We start from the raw sequence: 25,992 nt of genomic DNA on the forward strand, positions 1-25,992 counted from the left end.
GCCAGCGGTTGACAGCCAGCAGTCCTGGATTGAGAGAGAGATATCCGACTGCCCGTTTAGGCCTGATCCCAGTGTCAAAATTTCATCTGAGTAATTGAATTCCTAACTATTTTGTATAGATAATAGATATTTAAGGTAAAATATGTCCGGGCCTAAACAGGCAGTTGGACATCCCTCTAGGGGTACCAGATTGGAGAGGGTGCAGGCTGGGCTGAGGGTCAACCCTCCCCCCCCCCCCCCCGCAACCCGTGCACAAATTTTGTGCACCAGGCCTCTAGTGGAAAAATAATACAATAATTATTAAATAATAATATAAGAATAAACTGTGTTTTGCAGACTCGCAACTATAAATCTACTTTTGCCGCACTATGTGTAATTAAAATCTATTGTGATTTGTACAATAATACTTAGATGTAATAGTGAATATTAAATGTAGCAAGTGCAAATAGATAGACCTTTTCTCACTAAGAATGTCTCCATTCCCTCTAGTTTCTTCAGCCAAAAACTGAATAGAATTATGTATCCTTTTGTTCCCTTCTTTGCAATACTGCACCATCACATCTAATCCCAGAAAAATCTTACTTCTTCAATCTCCAGAATATATCTCCAATTCATCCATATCTATCATCTTAACTGATATTGCTCCAGCTACCATGAGATGCTGTTCTGAGCTACTGCTAACAGTATGCTGGCTGAACAATCTGATTCTACTTCTCTTTTCAATTTATTCTCTACTGAGCATCCAGCAGAAGTATCTTCAAAACAAATTAAAGCACATCATTCTTGTTATCACAATTAGAAAAAAATCCAAACTCTTCACCATACCTAAAAAGCTTTAAAAGAGATGGTCCCACCACCTCTCCAAGCTCATCTTGTACTATTTCCCCCTTTGTTCACAGTATTATAGTCACTCCGGCCTTTCTATAACTCACATATAGCAAACGTTATTCTCACTTAGCTTGGATTTCTTATGTCTGGAATGCTATGTCTCTGAATCTTTACGTGGTGTATCTCTTTGCTTTCATTCAAGTGTCCACTGAGATGTGAGGTCTACCACTTAGAGAATGTGCATGGGCACCCTACAGGCTGAACAGGGGGCTGAACAATTAGTCTTATTTCTTTTTATTTTGCAAAATCCCTTCCTTACTTTTTGATTGCAGTGGTGGACATAGAACCCTAAGCATTTGACAAAACCCATAGAACTGTACACATAAAATGATGTATTTTACTGTATCTAAAGTTTAATTATGTAAATAAATTTTAAAAAGTGCTATAAAAAGTACTTGGGGTATTTTCACAAAAGGGCTTGACCTATATGTTTTATTTCTATTTTATTTCAGAAAGGCTATTTGGAAATTGGGTGGAGAATGAAGGAGTAGTGGGCATGATGTCAGTACTGACAAGCAGTAGATCAGTTGGGAGATTACTTAAGTGGTGGAGGCAGATATGTTGAAGACACTGATTGGTGAAAATTCATAAAAAGTAGAGCAGTGAACTGGTATAGCATATGTTTTGGAGGTTTAGTGCCAGGACAAGTTGATGAATAAAATATGTGTAAGGAATTATATAAAGAGAAGAATCAAGAATGTTCCATCTTTTGCATTTTTCTATATTGTTCGCTATGTCTTTTCCCAAGTGTTAAAATTTGTTGGCAATGAGAGAAAGAGTAAGAAGTAGTGAGCCCTTGCATAGTAGCTGGCGTTGTTTCCCACTCCATGCTTCCAACCAATAGAAATGCTTTTCTCCTCTTCTTTCTGAGAACTTGCTGCCATCATTTTACTTTGAAGGCACTGGGGTCAATGAGTTGAACACTTAGCAGCGAACTTGGTTTTCATAAACCTCTCACTGTAGTTTGATATATGTTTGTTCTTCTAAAGAGGTATATTTTTAATCACATTTGTTCTCAAAATGCTCCATCTTGTTCACACTGTTTCCCCTTTGGCTGAAATACTTGTCTCACTTCTGTACCTTCTCAAGCCCATTCTTTTCTCTAAAACAATCCTGCTCAATATGCCCTTCTCTGAAAACATCTTTGTCTTTATGCCACCGTGTGCTTTGCGTCGGCTTCTCTTAGACCCCTCATCCCAGTGTGTTGAGTAATGACTTGTTTACTTGTCTGAGTCCTTGACTAGTTTGAAGGCAGAGCTAAGATGATTTCATCTCTCACAGTGCAGTGCACTTAGCAAGCTTTCAAACAAATGTTGTGAATGATTGCAAGAAAAAAAAATAAGTAAATTGTTTAAAAAGAATTAGTTTATTTTAAAGAATTGAGGAAGGAAAACATTCAACCACACAAGCCAGCAGTTTGCTGCTCTGTTGCCTGGGTATTGAATTGAAATGCCTGGACTTTGGGGGAAAAAGAAAATTGCATGAAAGTGGGACACAAACTAAAAGCTTATCAACAGGAAAATTGGCTTTGGGTGATCAAATTCCGGGACTCTTCTGAGATCATGTCTTTAACATTGTCTCAATGAAGAAAGCTACGTAGATTAGATGAGACTTTCTCTGAACCTTGTATATCTGGCCAAGATTACCCTAATAGTTCTAGCCTGGTGGGAAAAAGAAACCAAATTATCCCCAAAATTCCACTCCAACATACAAGTTTATTAAAATCCAGACAGAAATAATTTTCATCTTTTCAAAGGATTCTATGACCAATCTAAAATAGCATGCATAAGAAGGGATTCACTTACAAAGAAATCATCATTAATGCGTTATTAGAAATGAATAACCTGGATTATGTAAAGTACAAACTTTCATAACTGCAAACTTTTAACTTTCATGAAGTTTAGAAGTCTAATCTTTTCTCATCATTTCTTCTGATTTTTTTCCTCCCTGTTTCATTTCTGATTATAAATGGAGGAAGAAAAATTATGAGCAATGAATAATTCACATGGGGATGTGAATCACACATGGTAAGAGAATTTAAATTGCCTAAAAGTTGACAGATCCATCATTCTACTCAATATCACTTCTCCTCCATGAACTGAATCCTACCCCTACATTTCCACCTTAATTCTATAAACACTTACTAAATATATATTACATGGAAATCACTATGTCAGGCCATGGACCATTGGCAAAGTTCAGGCAGAAGTTATAGAAAACCCAAATATATATTTATATTTCAAATCTATACTATTTTTAGAAAAAAATGCTAATAAGTCATTTAACTGATTGATGGGATTTAGAGACCTATGGAGAACTAATACATTAAAGTAAAAGGGCACAATCTTCATCTTAGATTGAGCTTAAAACTCAGAGACAAAATTATAAGTAAAACCACAGGGAGAGAGGGAGAAGATAATAAAAACAGTGAAACATTTTATATTTGTTGAAGTATTTCAAAAGTATTTAAAATATTTATACTAATAAAGGCATGTTAAAGCTGAAATATTAAAAAATGTAGAAATAGTTGTTTCTATACATACATTGGTATTTCATATTTTTAAACTTACATCTTTATAAATAGAGATAGGCAGATATGAAAAAAGACAGAAAGAAATAAAGTCAAGTGTGCATTTGGAATTACGTTAATATACCATCAGAATTATATGTAGTTTGATTTGTTTTACCTAGCAGTTATGATTTCTCCTGAACTATTCACAATTTTTTTCTAATAACTGTAGTTACCAGTGTTAAGTATTTACCAGAGGACTGACATTCAATTAATATTAAGATAATACATTGTTGGATTAGAATAAATCTAATTACGTTTTGGAGTGATGTCACTCTTGACTTTGGCTTTATTACCCATGCATTCTGGTCACCTGGAGCAGAATTTAACAGAAGACACATGCATTAGTAATACAATTTAATTCAAGACTGAGCTTTGACATTTACTAGCTTAATTTAAAATAAAGAATAATCTAAAGTTCTTAATTTCTTTCTAAATAAGACCATGTGATGACAATGAAACCTCACACAAATGATATGAGGATTATATAAGATAATATATGCTCAAGCACTGTAAACTGTGAAGAAATATGTATACTTGTTATTAGTATATGGTTTATCATATGCATAGGGACTGCATGCCTGTGGGTTTTCCATTCAAATACTTGGCAGAAACAATGTTTCATGCACCATGGTGAATGCCAGTGTTAGAGGAGGCTTAGAAATGGAGTTTTCAAATACATGTATTTCAAATTCAAATATACAAAATTCTATGAAAATGAAATATTCAGATTTGAATATTAGTACACCATTTTTAAACTCCTAAAAGTCCATTTATTTTTTATCAACTTTATAAATATTTCCCTCATTCAGCACAAATGGTAATATGTTCCTAGACTCTCACACATAAGCAAAAGTAAGCATGGATCATGGTGATTTACTGCTAGCATAACCACAAGTTAAAGGGCCCCATCAAGCCTGGGAAATAGATCCAGTTCTTCTTAGGTGTGTTAATTAACTGGAGTTAAGGATCTTTAAAATATTTTACCTGTAGGCATTAACAATAATTTTGCTGCGTGAAGGAATTTGAAGCAGATGAGGCGGGAGGGCAATAAAGTGGAGACTGCAAAAAAAGTGCTTTATACTTCAACATTTTTTTTAACTGAGAGATTCAGAAGAAAATAATTATGAAGGCAAAAGAGTTCCATTCTTTTCTTTCACATGAAAAAGGGATGAGCAGGACAGTTTGTTGGCAGGTGCGTCTGAACCTGGAAAGGTTCATGCAGATGGGATAATGGGGTGTTCAGGTTTGAAACAAAATGGACCGCAAAAATGGGTCAAGCTCTCACCTGTCATCAACAAAGCAGTTATGACATAGGTTCAGTTCCCACTATTCTCCCTTTCCCCCATACACAAGTTATTTGGGGCTGATAATAATTCTTTGAAAATCTCAGGGCTTTTGGGATGGTCTATGACGCTCTCCTTGCCTCCTTCTTTTCATGTTTTCAGTGTCTACTTTTTATTTTGTAAATATCAACATTTTATTATTTTCATAAAGGTAGGTATTGTGTTTGTAAACTATTTCATATTAATTAATGTATTTATAAAGGTGATACTCATTTATAAATAATATATAATACTTGAAATGTATGCTGTATATACATTAAATTGGAAATGGTGGTAGATAATCTTTGTACCATTTCTGTTCTTACAAAATCCATCCCATTTTAAAACCACCCATTAGTTTTTCACTTTCTATTTTTTAAATAAAAATATTTGATTTGAGTAATCATGAACTTTATTTTACCAAGTTTTCAGAAAGTTGGAATTATAATAAATAGATCAAATGATTATCTTAATGTTGCCTGACTGTTGGGTTGTGAAGTTTTATTTCATAGCAACATTTTTCTGCAAACTGTATCCCTTAAGATGTATGCATTCTTCAGACTATTACATTCTTCTTCACAAAGCTTTTTGCTTTGGTCCTCCATAAAACCACCACCCTCTGCTAGAGTGTTTCATTTATTCTCTAGCTATTGATTTTTCCCCTTTCTAGCACTCAATTTCTGCCAAAAGTTTAATGCTCTAAAATCAATGCATTAAGAAATGTAAGTAAAATGTAAACTTCCTTATGATTTTAAGTATCTACTTACCATCTTTGTAATAAAATAAACGGCTACATCCAAAAACAAAAATTACTGAAAGTTTAAAAGGAAGAAATGCAATAGAAGGACGTAGAGAAAATAATAGTATGTCCACAAATGGCTCCCAAAGAGGACCTGGAGCAGCAGTGATAAAAACAATCATAGTGCAATTTGCATAGTAAAAAGGAAAAGCGAGGAGAAGGTCAAGAACTCAACTTGCTTTCATTCTGGGCTGGTAATTTTCCATTAGTCTCCCCCACACACCATTGCCTTCAATATATTTCAGAGCTGGATTATTCAAGATATTGTAGCCGATGATACATTTTGGAAAAGACTTTGCTGTGCTTTGAATAGGCAATTGATTGCCCTTTGGCTGGTAGGGCAAATTTTCTGATCATGTTCACCCATTCATTTGACAAATATTTATGTGCCTACTCCATTCTGGGGATAGAACCATGAACCACATAGTTTCTGTCCTCAAGGAGGTTGCTTTTACTTTTGTTACCAGCCGACACCAGTATTAATGAGGCGGCTTTCTGGCAAGGGGAAGGGATCATGTTTCAACCAAGCTAATCAGCCTAAAGCAGGGGTGGGCAAACTTTTTGACTCAAGGGCCACAATGGGTTCTTAAACTGGACCAGAGGGCCGGAACAAAAGCATGGATGGAGTGTTTCTGTGAACTAATATAAATTCAAAGTAAACATCATTACATAAAAGGGTGTGGTCTTTTTTTTATTTTTTTATTTCAATAGTTTTATTCATTTCAAACATTTTAACAAGAAGAATGTAAACACTAATTATTATAATTTGAAACTTCAAAAAATGGAGGAATCATAGCACAATAACATACCTTATATTGAAGATGGCAAAGGCAAAATAAAATTGCCTAACAAAGGAAAGGTACAAAAGCCTTTCAAATTAAACTTAAATATAATAAAATAATTTAAAACTAAAACAAATAGAAAAGAACAAAATGTGTAAACAGTAAATGAAACATTTTCTTTAGTGCAACTTCCAAATTATGCCCGGGACGTAGATGTAGATGGCAATGTAGACTGGGTTGAAAGGTTTTTGGTCTTTAAAACATCAACTTCAGTGGGAACAGTGTTGTTGGTCTTCTTTTTAGCTAATGCTCTGATACTGTGCTCTCCAGGGCCGTGTCTCCCTACATCACCACGATAACGTGTCTACACATTCCCAGGGTGATGTCGGGGGACGCGTCCGCGGGCATTACAAGGAGCCTCTGGAAGATTGAGAGGTTGTTCCTTCTACTGAATGGGCGGATATAAATCCGCCCACTCAGAAGAAGGAGCTGCGGCTGTGTTTCCCGACGTTGCCATGTTAACACTGCTGCTGGTGAAGGAGCGGAGGGGAGAGCAAGAGAACCCTCCGCTCTTATGGGCCTGATAGAACAGCCGAAGAACGGGCCGGATCCGGCCCGCGGGCCGTAGTTTGCCCACGGCTGATCTAAAGGGACTTAAACCTGACATCATTAAAAGTTTTCTTGTAAGAAGAGGTATTGTTTATTGTTTGCTTTTATGTTTGTAAAACACTACAAGGGATGTTGTCAAATTTTAGAGACTCAGGTGATTATGCAGGAAGCTTGTTTCAAATGCAAATTTCCAAGACACACCTTCAGAGATTTTGATTTAGTAAGTCAAGGCTGATGGTCAGAAACCTGTATCATTAACTAGTATCTCAGGTGTACTCCTTATTTAGAAAAAAAAAAAAATCTTCAGTGTATGGAGTTCATATAAGTTTGGAAATATATTTCTGGGTTTAAGCAATATCTGTGGTTTCTTTCCCGCCTTTACAGGACCTGGACCTTCTTTTAATCTTGTGGCAGTTTCTTGTATGCGTATGAGATATTTCTGTACAAATTTTGTTTTCTCTCTCTCTTCACATGAATTCTTTTAAAGCTTAAAAAATACTCTAAAAGAGAAGCTGGATATATACTATTTCTATTACATAAAATAATACTAATATAGTGGCGGGAAAGGCTGAAAAGGAGAAAAAAAATTAAGAGAAAAACCTCTTAAGTCTTACAGTTTCAAGTAGGGCAGTGGTGGAGGCGAAATACGTTTCTTTTTTTTTTTTTTCAACACTGAACCTGCAAAGTCAGGTCAAGTGCAATGGATTTGGAACGTTAGCACCCTGATTAACCCAAGTTGTCTGACTTGTAATCTCTTAGAAGTGACTTTTCCCTTTCTGTTGAAGTTCTGCTTTCTTCTCTATGGATAAAATGTTTCAAGTTTGCTGTGAACTGGCTAATTTTTCTCTGTGGTCATACACACCTTCAGGTCAACTACAGGTACTACACAGATTAATGCAGAGTATGAAGTACCATTTCTCTCAAAGACAGATCTTTGTGTCCATCTGTTTCATTTTTTCCAAAGCCAAGGGTTTCTCATAGTTCCTCTAACCTTGAAAGGTTTGAAAGTCATAGGCAGAGAAGCTACTGATCAAACTAGGGAGTGCTAATAATGTGCAGTATGTGAATTTGGTTTGAAAATACTCCAAAAAGTCAGCACCTAGATTTGCATTTTAAGCTATGATTTTCTCATCTTCCCTAAGTTGTTAGAGTCACTGGTGACTAAGTTTCAACAACTTAAATAGGAACTGCAATATTCATTTAGTAAGCTCAGTTAAATCAAAGAGAATTGTGATGCATTCTTTTAAAAATAACAATTTCAGAATATATAGAACTCTATTTAGGGAGAGTTTTACATATTCTGACATTTCTGAGAATGTGTATTTACATATTTTTCTATTTCTGTTGTTTTTAATGTAATGAGAGCATTTACCTATTTTTACCTAAGGAATTGGCAGTATGAAACCAAGAAAAAAGTAAATGAACCACCAATCCCACTATTTCTGATAATTTTACATACTATTTCAGTGGAAATTTTTGTTGTTGGTAATTCCATATATTTAACTCTACTTAAGTTATTACCCATTTGCTCTGTTTTTAGAATATCTCTTCAAAGACATAGTAATCCAGGAAACAATTCAATTTGTTACAGTTAAATCAGCTCTATCTCAGCAGTTCTCAATTTATATGGAGGGAGAAAAAAAGTAATGAATTTAACTGAAACGTGAGTAATATAGGTTAGACAAAAAGAAGAAATTTCTGACAATAGGATTTTAAAAGTCTAAAATGAATTACAGAAGGAAGTTTACAATCTCTCCTCAATTGAGTCTTATAAACATACTAGAGGCCCAGTGCACAAATTCATGCACAGGTGGGGTCCGGCTGGCCTGGCCCCAATTGGGCTGGCCAGGGGGAGGGGCCGCAAGCCAATTGTGTGGAGGGGCTGATCAGGGGTGGGAGCCGGCCAGGTGGAGGGACCCCACCCCGTATTGGGATAAGGGGGGCAATCAGGGGTGTAGCTGGCCAGACAGAGGGGCTGCAGGAGATTGGCTGGCCAGCTCCGCCCCCTATTGGGGTAGGGGGGGCATTTGGGGATGGGACCTGCCAGGGGGAGGGGCCATGGGAGGTTGGCCGGCTGGCCACACCCCCAATCAGGCCATTCGCTGGCCTCAGTGGACGTCATAGTGACCAGTTATTCCAGTCGTTACAGCGTTCCAGTCGCTGGCTTTTTATATATATAGATAATTTACATCTTTCAGTAATGATTCTAGGGTTTTCTTTGCTGTATAGAAATGCTCTTGAATATAAATAACCTCAAGACCTATAGTATTTATAAATTAATATTTTGCATTTAACATGAATGAATTTGCCCTTTTAGCTCATATAATCAACTCTTGGCTTAATAGAAATTATTGAGTTTGCTAGTTAACAGAAAAAAAAATTAGTACTATTTCTGATGTACTCTATTGGTATAACTAATTTTTATTTTTCAAAAGAACCACTTAAATGTCAGCTTGACTAATGGGTTTTTTAACAGATCATGGAAAACCCAAACTTTTTGTATTTTATTTTTCTTAAATGTAATTCATATAACAGAGAAATGCAAACAATACTGAGTATAAAAGTTCTGCAGGATTTACTACCTTAATCAGGACTTCAAACAACTATTTCGAAACATATAATAAAGTTATTTTCTCTGCTAGAATATACTTGTTTAGAGAATTGGCACCCTTCAGAGATTCAAAAATTTATGATAAAAATGGTGTTGGACGAGATGATCTCTAAAGCCCATTTCAGCTCCATGATGCTCTGATTATTTGAAAGCACTGGCCTGGTCACAAAGTATGTGAAAAAAACTGGAAATTCCTAATCCCCCCCTTTGTCCTCAAATATGAATACATTACTTCATATTTGCATCTTAGAGGCTAACCTAAATGAAGAAACTATTAATTTCCTATTCTGTTTGCTACAGAATGTCATATACTTGAGTTCATTGTTTATGTAATTTTGAATGCATAGAACTTAACATTACTTAACCAAATGATTGTTCGTTAATAAATCAATATGAAACTATATTTTCCTTTAGAATATTCAGATTAGAATATTCCCAAAGTGTGCTACTTAAAGAATAGTTTAAATGCCCCCAAAAGGAATAATGAATTAAGCAATGTATAATTTAATAACAGAGAAACCAGAGACTGAATGCTATCTTTAATTCTTTTTTCTATTTAGAAGTGCAGCCTTTTTCAAATGTTAGGGAACACCCGTGGTCATATCATCATTATTTTGGGGGCATGGGGTGGGATGGAGAATAGATCAAACACACACACACACACACACACACACACACACACACTCTGCTAACAGATGCATATGAAGTGCTGCTACCAACTGACTTCTCGGAATAACTAAGTTCATCTTATTTTTTCGTAAGCTTCCAAGTTATGAATTATTTATATTTCAAAGTTGTTTATAAATGCATTTCATATTTCAGGAATATGCTTTTTTTGGGGAAGCAATGCTATAGATGGTGCCGAGCTACCAAATCAACCCACAATAACTGAATTACTTCAGTCCTGGGTATAATTGCATTACTGGAACAAAAAGACAAAGCTGCAGAGATTTTTAATTCAAATGTACAGTTGTGAGAAAAATGGTAAATTAAAACAATGAAATCAATTCACGTAATATTCAATGAGCAAGGCATTGAACGAATGATACAAAAGTGGTTAAGAACTAGGGCCCAAAAAGAGGTAGATAAACTGTCCCCTCCAAACCAGAAAACTGGGTGTTCAGTGGAAAGACATTATTATTACTTGCTGGGGTAATCCATGGTGCGCAAGTTAAGATGTGAAGTAAATTGCAGGAGACTGTTGTCATTATGTTTTCAGCAGAAATGATGTGCTATTCTCCCACTGTACTTAGAGTTACCTTTCTTGTGTGTATGTGTGTTTCCTTTTCACTAGATTGCTCTCTTGTCAGGAAGATAAAATAACTTATTGGGGGTCAAGAGAATGTACAGGGGTGAGCAAAAGCAGGTTTACAGTTGTGAGTATGCAAAACACAGTTTATTCTTGTATTATTATTCATTAACTAGGGGCTTGGTGCAAGAATTTGTGCACAGGTGGGGTCTGGCCAGCCTGCCCTGATGGGGGCTGATTGGACCTGGGAGGGGATGCAGGAGGTTGGCTGGCCGTCCCCATCCCTCATGGGGGGAGGGCGATTGGGGTGGGACTGGCCAGGGGGGAGGGGCTGCAGGAAGTTGGGGGACTGATCGGGAACTGATCGGGCCAGTTGGCTGCCGCAATACACATCATAGCGACTGGTTGTTTTGGTCCTTCCCGTTCTTCTGTCGTCCCGCCATTCTGGTTGCTTGGCTTTTATATATATAGAGACTAGAGGCCCGGTGCATGAAATTCATGCATGGGGGGTGTGTGTCCCTCAACCCAGCCTTCACCCTCTCCAATCTGGGACCCCTCGAGGGATATCCGACTGCCCATTTAGGCCTGATCCCATTAGGGATCCCTAAATGGGCAGTCGGACATCCCTCTCACAATCCAGGAATGCTGGCTCCCAACCTCTCACTTGCCTGCCTGCCTGATTGCCCCTAACCACTTCTGCCTGCCAGCCTGATCACCCCCTAACCACTCCCCTGCCAGCCTGATCGACGCCTAACTGCTCCCCTGCCAGCCCGATTGCCCCTAACTTCCCTCCCCTATAGGCCTGGTTGCCCTTAACTGCCCTCCCCTGCTGGCCTGGTCGCCCTCAACTGCCCTCCCCTGCAGGCCTGGTCCCCCCTAACTTCCCTCCCCTGCAGGCCTGGTCTCCCCCAACTGCCCTCCCCTGCAGGCCTGGTTGCCCCCAACTGCCCTCATCTGCTGGCCCAGTCACCCCTAACTACTCTCCCTTGCCAGCCTGATCGCCCCCAACTGCCCTCCCTTGCAGGCCTGGTCCCTCCCAACTGCCCTCCCCTGCTGGCCTGATTGCCCACAACTGCCCTCCCCTGCTGGCCATCTTGTGGTGGCCATCTTGAGTCCACATGGGGGTGGCCATCTTTGACCACATGGGGGCAGACTTCTTGTGTGTTGGAGTGATGGTCAATTTGCATATTACCTCTTTATTATATAGGATTATTGTGTGATTTTTCATATGAACAACTGTAGACCTACTTTTGCCCACCCTATGCATTCACTGTGATCTGAGACTCTCATTTATTTATATTTTATTATCATGCTCTTCAGATGAGCTAAGTAAAGGTTTGTTAGAATTGATCAGAAAACTAGTATATGCCTACATTCATCACAATTCAAATGGAGTCTTGAACAAATCATGAAACATCTTTTTGTGAGCAAACATACCAGCCAGCGACAGGGGTGAATTGTTGCTTTTGGTGAAGCTTTGGACAACTTAAATCATCGCAGCTGCTGGAAAGCAGCCTTTAGTGTAGGCAGTGCCTTCTTGCTTGATAGTGAGGTCCCCCTGAAAGACTTCCTGGGGGACAAAATAGAATCAAGCAGCCAAATACAAAGTTGTTTTCTTATTTAGAGTGCTGCTTTAAATGTCAACATTCAAGCATTAGTTTTCAACTGTAGATCTCTTACATGGATTCCTCAAGGACCTCTGAGAGAGGTTAAGATGCGTGGGATTCAATGTTTCATGTAAACTATGTCAATACCTCAAGCTATATAGTGGTTAGGATTTCTTGTGATTATCAGAACTTCATGTAGAAATCATCTTGTAGGACTTATTTATGTAACCTGGGTAGGAACCCTTTGTCAGATACATGTTGCAGACATTTTTTCCTGGTCTGTGGCTTGCCTGTTCAATTTCTTGTCATGTCTTTGGATAAGCAGCAATTTTTAAATGTGGTGAAACAAGTTCATACATTTTTGTTTTATGGTCAGTAAAATGCAAATTAAACTACAGTGAGAGATCACTTCATGATTAGTAGGGTGGCTATTAACAAAAAAGAAAAGACAGTAAGGGTTGGTGAAGATGTGGCAAAATTGTACACTGTTGGTGGGAACAAAATGATGCAGCTGCTATGGAAAAGAGTCTGAAGATTTCTCAAAAAATTAAAAATTAAACTGCCATATGATACAGCAATTCCACTCTTGGTAATTATTAAAAATAATTCAAATCAGTATCTTGAAGACATATTTGCTTCTATGTTCATTGTAGCTTTATTCACAATAACCCAAGATGTGGGTTAGGAACAACCTAAATATCTATCAGTTGATGAATGGATGAAGAAAATGTGGTATACACATAAATTGAAATACTATTCAGCCTTAAACAAAAAGAAAATCCTGCCATATGTGGCTTCATGGATGAACCTTGAAGATATTATAGGATAGGATACTAATTTAATTACATTCATATAACTGAATAATCCCCAGTCATTTAAAATTAACCATTTACTTAAGTGAAAAGGGTCAGTCACAGAAAGACAAATACTGCATGATTCTATTTATATGAGATATCTAAAATAAACTCAAAGTAGAATGGTCATTTCTGGGAGCTTGGGAAAGGGGACCATGAAGAATTGCTATTCAACAAGTATAAAGTTTCATATATGAAAGAAAAGTTCTAGAGATCTGATGTACAACACTGCTTCTATAGTTAAAAATAACGTATTGTACATTTAACATTTTGTTAAGAGGGTAAATCTTTTTTTAAATATATTTTTATTGATTTCAAAGAGAGGAAGGGAGAGTGATAGAGAGATAGAAACATCAATGATGAGATAGAATCATCCAGCAGCTGCCTCCTGCATGCCCTCACTAAGGATCAAGCCCACAACCCAGGCATATGCCCTGCCTGGGGAATCAAACCATGACCTCCTGGTTCATGGGTCAACGCTCAACCACTGAGCCACACTGGCCAGGCAAGAGGGTAAATCTTATGTTAAATGTTTCTACCACAATTTAAAAAAAAATATGGCATAATCTGATAAATCTATTTTACAGATAGTCATTAGATAAAATGTATAATAAGAAGTCAGAAAGAAATCTAAAGATATATGGAAAAAGAGAATAGGATACTAATTTAATTACATTCATATAATTGAATAATCCAGTCATTTAAAATTAACCATTTATTTTAAATGTCCTATTTATAAAAACAAGTGGTAGAAAAATGTAGATTATAATATACAATTTATTTTGGGACTAAAAAAAATCTATGTATAAATTTCATTTGTAACCTAGTTAACAATTATGTATCCATATATGTTTGGGTCTATGTCTGGACTCTATCTGTGTTATTGCTTTATTTGTATATCTTTATATCAGTGCTATCAAGTCTTAATTATGATCGGAATACTTCAAAAAAGGGGTTATGCTACTAGGCATAAACAAATGAAAAGGTGATCAATATTATTTTTATCAGAAAAATGTAAGTTAAAACCACATTGAGATATGATACCACTACTGGAACAGCTGAAATAAAGTCAATAGAAGATTTTTTCTGTGCAATCGTATAAATAGCCACTAATTAGAGAGATCACTATGAAGTTCTCTCAATATAGAAGTTAAAGTTTAGAATACCCGGGGCTCATATTTCTTTCCAGGCGCTGCATCTTTCATTAATAACATCATGACTTCAGAACAATGGTTCTTACCCCTGGATTTGCATTAGAATCACTTGGGGGAGCTTTTGAAAACATGATTGTTAGGTCTCAAAACTAGCCAATTAGGTAAGATCTCTGAGAGTGGAACCTGGGCATGAGAATTTGTAAATGCAACCCACGATTCTAATGAGCAGTCAAGTTAAAGTTTTGTTTCATTACCATCTGTGGGAGAAATGAATTTACACATTTCAATTCTAACATTTAACTGAAAAGAAATAGTAAGAAATGTAGGAAATATAAGCTCAGCTGGGAATCTAAAATTTTTAAACCTTAATTCTTTTATATTCCTAATTCAAAAAGAATTCCTGCCTTTATGAGTTGTATTGAAAGCTTTGTGGTTAATTGCCTGGGAGACATGGAGTGAAGTTTTTATTTTCCAAGACTTTCTTTTTATTGCCAGTTCTTTAAACTGTAAAGTTGTTGGGCTACCGTAGCGGAAATGCAAGGATGCTCTCTTGTGGAAATACCCTTAAACTTCAGGTCCATGATCCCTGAGCTCTGAACTTCTATGCCCTGACAGCACATACCACATTAACCAATGCTCATTTTTTTTGGAGGACAATCACAATATTTGTTTTTTGCTGGAAAAAAATAATAGGACCAGGGGGGTTGAAATCATGATTATGATACTCTAACCAACAGAAATAGCCAAAACAAAATAAAAAATAAATCATTAATAAGCTTTAAAATTATGAGAGATGACTGGTAAAAAGGATAATTTTCTTCATGAAATGTGCTTTTTTAACAAGCAAGTTATTTTTATCATATGAATTACAAATAAAGTTTGACAAAACTGGACTGATGGAGGCAATTATTATTATAGTCTCTGGGCTGAGAAAATTGCTTACATTCATGCAGAGTAGGGAAAGTACCAGCAGATGAATGTAACAGAAGTCAGATCTTGTACCTGTACTCGTCGTATATGTATAGACTAAAATCTGAGAAGCTTTATGCTGGCTTCCCTGACTCTTATTATTTTTGTATTACTAACAGATGTCTTCAAGAAATTTAAAGTATTTGGAAAACATTTAGACAGAAGTTGATAGAAATCCAGTATGCATTACCATATATAATATACATAACATGACATTAATATTCACAAGCCTAATATTAATGAAACTACTGATGGAAGAACTCCAAAAAAATTGAGATTTCATATACTGCAAATCTGTCCTTTCATTATGAAGCTTTGCTTCTGGAAAATAAAAAAGGTGTTTTAAATACATTTTCAAAGCATTTCTACTTTTATCTCTTTTACAAATTGATCCCCAAACATGACTATTGCTTTTTCTAAATGTTAACTATTTGCATGAGGATTTGACAATATAGTAACAAAATTACAAAATAAATCCCAGAGGAGGAGCATACTTTTATAATTCCTGTACACAGGCTGAATATCCCTTAATTAAAAATAATATTTTGGCAAAAGCATCAGACAAATGTGGGGGGTAAAAACAATAAACAATGACCTTTATTCCTTTACTGAAAGGAAATTATTTTAAAAGGAAATACATTGGAAGTTTACAGAAATGAATGTAGGCTGGGAATCTAGGCTCAAATCCAACAGGCAGCACATGGGAAAGGAAGTAGGATCATCATAAAGTTTTAAACAAGAACACCCAGAAGTAATGTTATCAGCAGCATCTGCAACTATTTTCAAGCCAAGATTTGAATTCTGGGGAGATTTTACCACAGTCACATTATGTACCTGTCCTTTGATTTGCCCAATGAGGAAGAGATAGTTTCTCCAAACATGGTGTTGGGGTAACATTATAAAAAGATGCTGAACATCACGGAATAAACACGTCTTCCATACTGAAAAATAATTAAAATTGGTATATTAAAAATTGCAATCTGAAAGTTTTCTTAACACCCAGCTTTATCACAGAGGTGCAGACAGTACCAGGCTTCCTACATGTATGTAGGTATCCATTTTCAATTTTTTTTTTTTTTTTTTTTACAAAAAAAGAAAAGTTTTTTGAAGTTTTTAACTTAGGTCCAGATGCAAAAGAGTGAGCTTTATTACTGTAGGCTTCACACATCATAACAATTGTATACTAGAAACAGCCACATGCTGATCACAGGTGAGCATTATTCGAAGTCACACCTGAATGAAATGAAGACTGTTTTCACAGAGCTGCTGATAAAGTAGGATTAGAAGTATTGTATCTACTGAGCTAAGAATCCCATTATCCTGGTTTCTAAATCCAGGCTCTTTTTCAGTTGAAATATTGTTACCACATTTGATTTCCAATTTCCATTATAATGTGTCAGGTAGAACACTTGTATTTTTCTGTAAGCCATAAATGCTATAGGCAGGCCATGTGAGGATAATACAAAATGAAAACTTGGATCATTTTATTCTTGGAATATCTTATTTGGTTTCATGTTTACAGAATTATCTCCATCCTCTTGGATTTGGGAAGCTCTTTCAAAGCATGGTGTATGATAAAACATTTGTTTTTAAATTTAAAATGTCAGTTATGATTTGACATGGCTAAACATTATATTATACATTTCCTTTTAATGCAGTCTAATTATATTTTAATATGTATATTAGACATATTTGATTGCTTTCCCAGAAGGCATTCTTCCTCTTCTTTACTTACAAACAGATCTCAAATAAAATTTCTACAGTAAAACACCCAGCCCAAGAGGGTAATTATTTTGAGTTTAATTCTATAAAGATATTCATATTTTCCTTTATCAAATGATTTTTCTAGGGACAGACATATGATAGAGTTCTAGCCAAAGAGACATAGTACCTGTTTAAGGATTTGGGGCAAGATTTTCTTCCCTAGGAGAGAGGAGATTAAGAATTTTTCCTTATCATGGATAGTGTTCAGTAAGATTGTAATGCGTTAGCTGCTGTGCCATATTAAGGTCATGAGAAAAAGCCACGAGACAGAGAGGTGGCTGCTGCTAGCCTTCTTGAAATATGAAACAAATGTCAGTCATGTGTTCTGTAAGCTGTAGCCAAAAACATTTCTAACTGGTGCACTAGGAATATAGAAATTCGGTTTGTTTTTTACTTAACAAGTGATAACCATCGTTCATCTTAAATTATACAAGAAAAAATATTTTTGTTGACATTCACAAATTCCTTATAGTGTCATTTGTTATTTGGATTCATATGAGTTTTAAAATAGAAAGATTGAAAGTATCTTGGAGTTATTACATAAAAAATAAAACAAATGCTGGAAAATGGTCAGTATATTATAAATTTTATTATACTTATTAAAGTAAAAGGTTTTTAGGCTGCCATTTGGAAGAATTTACAAAGTATACATTGTGGTACACTTTCTATTTCAAATGATTAAAAAATTCGCAGATTTTCTTCACTTGAAGGACATGTTTATAATTTTACTCACTTTTTAGTTAAAGAAATCACTTTATGGCTTCACTTTCACAAATCCAAATTGCCAGCTTTACCAGTCTTGTACTTTGGAGCCATTATTAAGTAAAATAAGATTTACTTTAACACTAGCACTGCAATATCATGATGGATAATCCAGATGGCTACTAAGTGAGCAATGGGTGGGTACCCTGTACAGAGTGGATACACTGGACGAAGGGATGATCCACAGCCCAGGTGGGATGGAGCTGGTGCACAGTTTCATTATGCTACTAAAACTTATGAGTTCTTTACTGGTATTTCTGCAATTTTGCATTTAATATTTTCAGACCATGGTTGATTGCAGGCGACCGAAACCTTTAAAAGTGAAGCTGTAGATCAGAGACTTCTCTAATTGATTAAACTGAAAGAGTGAATTATGTATTTGGAAGAAGGGCTGTTCCTTCAAAAAGGGTTGTTTCTCTATACACCTCTCAGTAATTGTGAAAGTTTATGATTTTTCCTTCTTTAAAAAAATTATATTTATCATCTATCATCTCAAACAATTCACAAAAATTTATGAGGCATTATAACAAGATTTTCAACTTCAAAAATGACTAGATAACAATGTGAACATTTTAGTGTTTTTTTAAAAAATTAATTTCTACCTTATTATTATTCTACTTTGGGGATTTTACTACTCATAAAAGATGTATTAGACCAAATCAAATCTATAAATCTCAATGAAGTTCTGAAGCTAATCAGGATTGCATATGGTTACACATTTCTCATGCTTTTCATGATATAGATTTCTATTTATAGTGATGTATTTCTTTGCTTTTACTTATTTTAAGAGACTAGATATCTTGGTTAATTTGTAGCAAGAAATTTAGATTAATTAGGACCAATATACCTAAATTCCTGAATTATTCTAGGAGAATTTTAACAGAAACAGAGGAAAGAAAGATTAATTATCAGAAGAAGGGTCAGAAATAATGACTATAAGTTAAAAGAACTCAACATAGCCATTAATTTCTAAGATGGTAGAATAAGATACTATTAGTAATAATATTATGGAACTTAGGGGAAAAATGTGCAAAGTAATGTGATAAAGCTAGATATTTCCCCCCATAGGTTTTAGAGTACAGAATATATCTAAGTAGATTTGTGTTTGATAACAAAATGTTTTTCAAATCATCTAAATAAAAGTACCCATTGGGCTACATCTGCATAACCGAAAAACTTGATCATAATTGTTTTAAATTGACAGTCATTAACTAGATAATGTCTCACTACTTCAAATTTGTTTGCTAGAATTGCAAACCTTAAATTTTAATTCAGCAAGAGTAGTCATTTTTTATTTTTAAATTATAGTTAACGTACAATATTATATTAGTTTTAGGTATACTACATTATACTACATTGTGATTAGAAATTTGTGTACCTTATAAAATTATTACCACAATAAATCCAGTAACCATCTGTCACCATTCATAGTTATGATATTTTTTATTGTATTCCCAATGCTGTACATTACATTTTCATGACTTACTTTATAATTGAGACTGTACTTTTTAACCCCATCACATTTTTTGCCCATCTCTCCACTCTCCTCGAGTTTGGCAAACATCAGTATGTTCTTGTATATCTATGAGTTTGTTTCTATTTCGTTTTGCTTGTTTGTTTTACCTTCGCATGAAAGTGAACTCAGATGGAATTTGTCTTTCTCTGTCGAACTTAATTCACTCAGTATAATACCTTCTAGGTCTATCCATGTTTTCATAAATAACAAGATTCCATTTGTCTTTGTGGCTGAGTAATATGCCATTGTGTATACCACATCATTAAAAAATATTGACTTTTTTGTTTTGTTTTTTGTTTTATTGTTTCAAGTATTACAAATAGTAATACATATGTCTCCTTTTTTCCCCATTGACCTTCCCCCGGCCTCCCCGACCCCCCCAGCATTTATTGATTTTTAAAGAGAGAAGAAGAGAGAGGGAGAGAGAGACATCAATGTGAGAGGGGAACATGGATCAGTTGCCTCCTGCTCACCCCCTACTGGAGATTGAGCCTACAATCCAGGCATATGCCCTGACCAGAAATCAAACCAGCAAACTTTTGGTGCTCGGGATGATGTCCCACCAACTGAGCCACACCGGCCAGAGCTATACCACATCATTTTTATTCATTTATCTATTTTATACAATCATGTATTGATGGGCATATCTCATCAATTTTTATATCTAGGTTTTGTCCATACCTTGGCTAAGTTGGCATGAACATAGGGATATATTTATATTTTTTGAATTAGTGGTTTTGATTGCTTGGGATAAATACCCAGAAGTGGGATTGCTAGGCCATGTAATAGTTTTTTTTGTGTGTGGTTTTTTTTTGTTGTTTTTTTTGAGAAATCTCCATACTGTTTTCCACAGTGTTGTACCAGTTTACAATACCACCAATAGTGCACAAGGGTTCCCTTTCTCCACACGCATGCCAACATTTGTTAACTAGTGTCCTTTTTGATAAAAGACAATCGGAGGTGATGTTTTGATTTGCATTTCCCTGATGATTAGTGATGTTGAGCGTCTTTCCATGTGTCTGTTGGCCATATGAATGTCTTTATCTTCTCACATATCCCTGCTGGTTTCCAAAGGGGATTTTGAGGATTCCTCTTCCAAGCACAGGTCCCCCAAGCTGGGAGGCCTGGTGTGAGGCTTAGGCCCTTTGCTCCTCAAGACCCCCTCACGTCAGATACCCCTCCCATTTGTGAATAGTTACACCAGGGGTGGGGGTCCTCACCAGACAGCCCCTCTGTCCTTCCTAGCTGTCTCCACGTGGCTTCTTCTTTATATCTTCAGTTACAGGAATTCTGTTCAGCTAGTCTCCCGGTGATTCTCAGCGATGTTTGTTGAATATTTTGTTGTAATAGTGATTTGTTCATAGAAGGAAGTGATTTAGCAAGTACCTACTCTGCCATCTTGACCCTACCCCCAAAATAATAAATTTGAAGTGTATGCATCTTGACATTTTAAAATGTAATTATCTCATTATATTTGGAGTTTATTAAACCTACATTTTACATTTTTCCTTTATTGATAGATTTTTATCAGTAGCATGTGAAACAGAAATAGACTTGGCAGAAATCTTAAGCTCATTAGTGTAAGTAAGTGTTATTTAGAAACTCTGGTTATGGTTATACAGTCATTTTCTCTCTCCTTTGGATAGAATGCTACCCCCTCCTCTTATATACATATTTTTAAATGTATATATTTGTTATATTTTAATTGAATGACATAATATAGTTTCTACTTCCATTTTATTTTAAATGACCTCCAAAAGTTTGTTATTAAAAGTTTATTAAATGTAATACATATTTTAAAGTTTGCCTAAATATTTTTTTTTTAATATATTTTATTGACATTTTACAGAGTGGAAGGGAGAGGGATAGAGAGCTAGAAACATCGATGAGAGAGAAACATCGATCAGCTGCCTCCTGCACACCCCCCACTGGGGATGTGCCCGCAACCAAGGTACATGCCCTTGACCGGAATCGAACCCGGGACCCTTCAGTCCGTAGGCCGACGCTCTATCCACTGAGCCAAACCGGTTTCGGCTTGCCTAAATATTTTATACACATTGGGCTAGTTCCTGAGAGTCTTAAACAAGCATAGTGCCTTTTATAGACCTTAAGAAATATGCCTGCCTGGTGTAGTTCAGCGGTTGAGCGTGGACTCATGAACCAGGAGATCATGTTCGATTCCCGGTCAGGGCACATGCTCAGTAGGGGGCATGCAGGAGGCAGCTGATTGATGATTCTCTCTCATCACTGATGTTTCTCTCCCTCTCCCTTCTTCTCTAAAATCAATAAAAATACATTTTATAAAAGAAAGATGTTTATTGAATTTTTGTGAATTGCTCACTTAGTAAATATTTTAATTTGACACATATTGTTAAGCATTTACTGATACATTATAGACATATGATATGCATATTTTCTGTTTTCATATTCTCAGGCCTTAATTGGGGATTATAGTCTTGCTGGAGGTCAGGGGAGATAGAAGGCTAGGGGAGATGGGAGGTGACAAGTCTTAAGGATACTTAGATACTATAGGAAGAGATGGAGTGGATCTTAGACAAGTTGATTACTTTTTCAAGTGAACTTTAAGATTTTGTTTGGGCCGAAACCGGTTTGGCTCAGTGGATAGAGCGTCAGCCTGCGGACTGAAGGGTCCCGGGTTCGATTCCGGTCAAGGGCGTGTACCTTGGTTGTCGGCACATCTCCAGTGGGAGGTGTGCAGGAGGCAGCTGATCGATGTTTCTAACTCTCTATCCCTCTTCCTTCCTCTCTGTAAAAAAAAAAAAAAATCAATAAAATATATTTTTTTAAAAAAAGATTTTGTTTGGGACTTTAATGATCAGAGGAAATATATAAACACATGGAACCCCCATTATTTTTACTATATAATTGGAAGGTTCCTAAAGGGAGAAATAAAATAATGTTATCACTCAGCAACTAGCAAAATACATAGCATCCATTGGATTCTGAGTAAGTTTTGTTTAAATAATAAATTAATGAATTAGTTAAATAAATGGTTTAATGACTAGATAAATAAATATCATTATCCAAGAGTTATATAATTCAAGTCCATATTAGCTATAGTATATTAATATAGATTTATCCTTTTAGTACTGCAATGCAGTCTTCCACTCAGGATGTTGGGTAAAGAAAAAAAATTGTCTTTTTAATTGGATTCTAAGTTTCAACTGTTTCCTCATACAAAGTTTGTGACTCAGAATGTTATAGTTTATCTCATAAAATGAGAAGGACGAAAAACCAAGACACCATGTAAGACACTGGCAACTAATTTAATATATAGCCCTACTTTCTGACTCTTTATGTGCACAGCTAGATACTTAATACCCCCTCTTTCTGTTTTTGTTAAAAACCTATCTTTATATTTGACCACATAGAATATCCAGGTTAATCACCTGCTCAGTATATTTCTGCATTGGGTTTGCTTCCTTTTATAAACTTTATTCCCTAGAACTAAAGAGAGGAGAGATTTTAAAAATTATTCAGACCAATGAAGGTAAGGCTACATTCATAAGTGGATTGGCACCTAGGTTATCTGCATATATTATATTTTATAATCCTTCTTTCAGTCCTTTGACTAAGACCTTGCCCCCCATCAAACTAGTTCACATTCCACTAGCACAGCAATTCATCAAGAGTGAATGTGCTTTCCAGCCAATCAGAAGAAATAATTATTGCTCATTCTTCCCATTGCACCAGGATTTTTTTAAAAGAGAGATTGTTCATGCCATAGTAATTTTGCCTTAGGAAAGGTGATGTTAGATCTTTAGAAAAAATGTAGAGGACTTTAGACTCAGAGAAGAAAGAAAAGTTCAAGGCCTTGTGAAATGGAGTCCTTGTAAAAAGTTGTATTTTCAACCAATCCTACTAAACCCTGATCAAGTTGGTAAATGAATAAATCTCCCATATTCTTAACTCACTTTGGAAGAAAACACATAGGATTTTAGCCTGGAATGGGACTTTCCTTATTGTCTGTTAGGTAACTTTACTGGAGAACAAGTATTTATGGCCAATTGTTTTAAGAAAGTTTGTTTGAAAATCACCCATTTACCAAGAAGTTCATGTATATATTCTTATATTAAGGAAGATGAGCAAAACTGCATATTATTCTGCCCCTAATGAAATGCTTTCTCTAAAGTGCTGTCCAGGGCCAGTGGTCAGCTGGGACCTTTCCTTCCATGCCAGACGCTTGCACTTCGATCACTGGCCAGGCCCAGGGACTGCATCCATGCACAGATTTTGTGCACTGGGCCTCTAGTTTTATTATATATGTCACTGGTACCTCAAATACATAAAAGGACGCAAGATAGACATTTAAAAGTATTTAAATGATGATGATGTTTTAGCTCATCAAAAAATAAAGGATTTTAAGAATATAACCTTTATCATGAAAATAAATTTATTCTATAATATCTAAAGCCTGGCAGGTTATATAGGGATTATATGAAAGAATACATTAAATCCTTAACTATTTAACTTATGCGTAATAAGTGCATATAAAGTCCAAGGCTATAATATATATGTGTTTGTAAAATCAGGCCTTGCAAAAATACTGTTGCAAAGATTGTGCAAATGGACTATTAACTTAATTTTTCTATTATAATTACGAAAAATTTAAGTTTCATAATAAATTATCTTTATACATTAACCCCTAGTGATATATAAAGCACAAGATTACTATTTTTAAAGAAATAAGAACTATATATAATGCATCATAAATGAGTTCCCATGAAAAAAATAAATTTTGAAAAGCTTATTATTCTAATTAGTCATCATGTATCTATGGACACAATCATTTATTCATACTCAAAATAGAGAATTAGGTTCACAATTATGTATCTGGAATCAGCCCAAAGGTGGCCTAATTCTGCACAGTCTGCCTTTTATACTGTGCATATGTAAATGGTTATCAGTGCTCCCTTTAAGGAAAAGAAGATAATGTGAGTTTCATTTGAATACTCCAAGCCTTAATTAAATTATAATTTTAGAAATGGGAGGTTTTACTTTTAAGTACTCATATTTACCACTCTCAAATTATTTGAAAGTTTGCTATTTATACATGTAATGTAATATCCTAAAAAGTTGTCCTATAAAATCTCACTTTGTATTATGCCTATGTATTGTTATTTAATGTTTGTTATAGAACAGTATCAATAATCGTACCTGCAATGGCACAATAATAATTAATACCTATTATATTTTGTTTACTTCATACAGATCAGGTCTTTAATAATAAAAAACAAAACAAAATATTTATACTAGTACAGAAAAATCAAGTAATATGCAAAGAAGCATGAATTTCAGAATTTTGCAAAACTAATTGGTACAATAGGGATTCATATTTGGCTTATGTGACTAAATAATTGTGTTTATCCTATATCAAATAGGCATTTGTATATTGGATATGTTACATTTTATGATTATCATAAAACCTGAAGATATTTGCTAGAGATATTTGCCCCAAAATGAGAAAAATATATAAAAACTAGAGGCCTGGTGCAAGAAATTCATGCACAGGTAGGATCCCTAGGCCTGGCCAGTGATCAGGGCTGATCTGGGGCCTTTCAGCTCTGGCCAGGGCCTCCCTTCCCCAGCTACTGGCCAGGGCCTTCCTTCGTTCTGTGCCGCCCCCTGGTGGTCAGCAAACATCATAGTGTGTGATCAAACTCCTGATCTCCCGGTCAAAATCCCAAGGGGGCACTTTGCATATTAGCCTTATATATAGATAGTAGATAGATAGTAATGATACCAGGGCATGAAGCTTTAAAAAATAATATATGGGAAAACCAAATCTATGGCAGTTTTATTTAAATTAAATCTGGGTCTTAAAGAACCTTAAATTTTCCAAAATAGAATGTTTATTTGAATACTGAGGAGGAAAAAAACAAACTAGAAAATTGATAGTCCTTAGTAGAGCTATACAAATAATATTAACTAAATTATTGAATATGGCTTAATGTGACATAGCAGTTGTTGAAGAAAAAAAGTACACAAACATTTCAATAGACACGGAAAAGAAATTTGGTAAAATTTGACAGAAATTTATTTTAAAACTCGCAGTAAATTAGGAAAAGAAGAAACTTTCTAACCACTTAAAAAGTATCTATTATAATTATTTAAGACAAAAAAAGGAATCTAAATGGAAAGTATTAGAAACACATTTTGTTTTAAAATAATTGAAAAAGAGAACAATTTTTAAAGGTAATGATATGATTAATATTCAAAAATCAATTGCTTTTCATTACATCAGTGACAAACATGTGAAAAAGATAATTGAGAAGAAATAATTTACAATAGTATTAAAGATCTCATAATCAGTAACACAATATATAGAAAAGATATTTACAAGCAAATACATAAAGCATTGTTAAATGAATTAAAGAAAACTAAAATAAATGGAGAGATAGAAAACCTGAATTTCTTTAGTCTTTCTTAACATATAGAGTCAATGAAATTCCAATCATAATTCCAACTTGTACTTTATGAAATGTATTAGGTTGATTCTAAAATTTATATGGG

This window comes from Plecotus auritus (genome assembly GCF_963455305.1).
Source record: "Plecotus auritus genome assembly, chromosome: 11".
Classification (NCBI taxonomy): Eukaryota; Metazoa; Chordata; class Mammalia; order Chiroptera; family Vespertilionidae; genus Plecotus; species Plecotus auritus.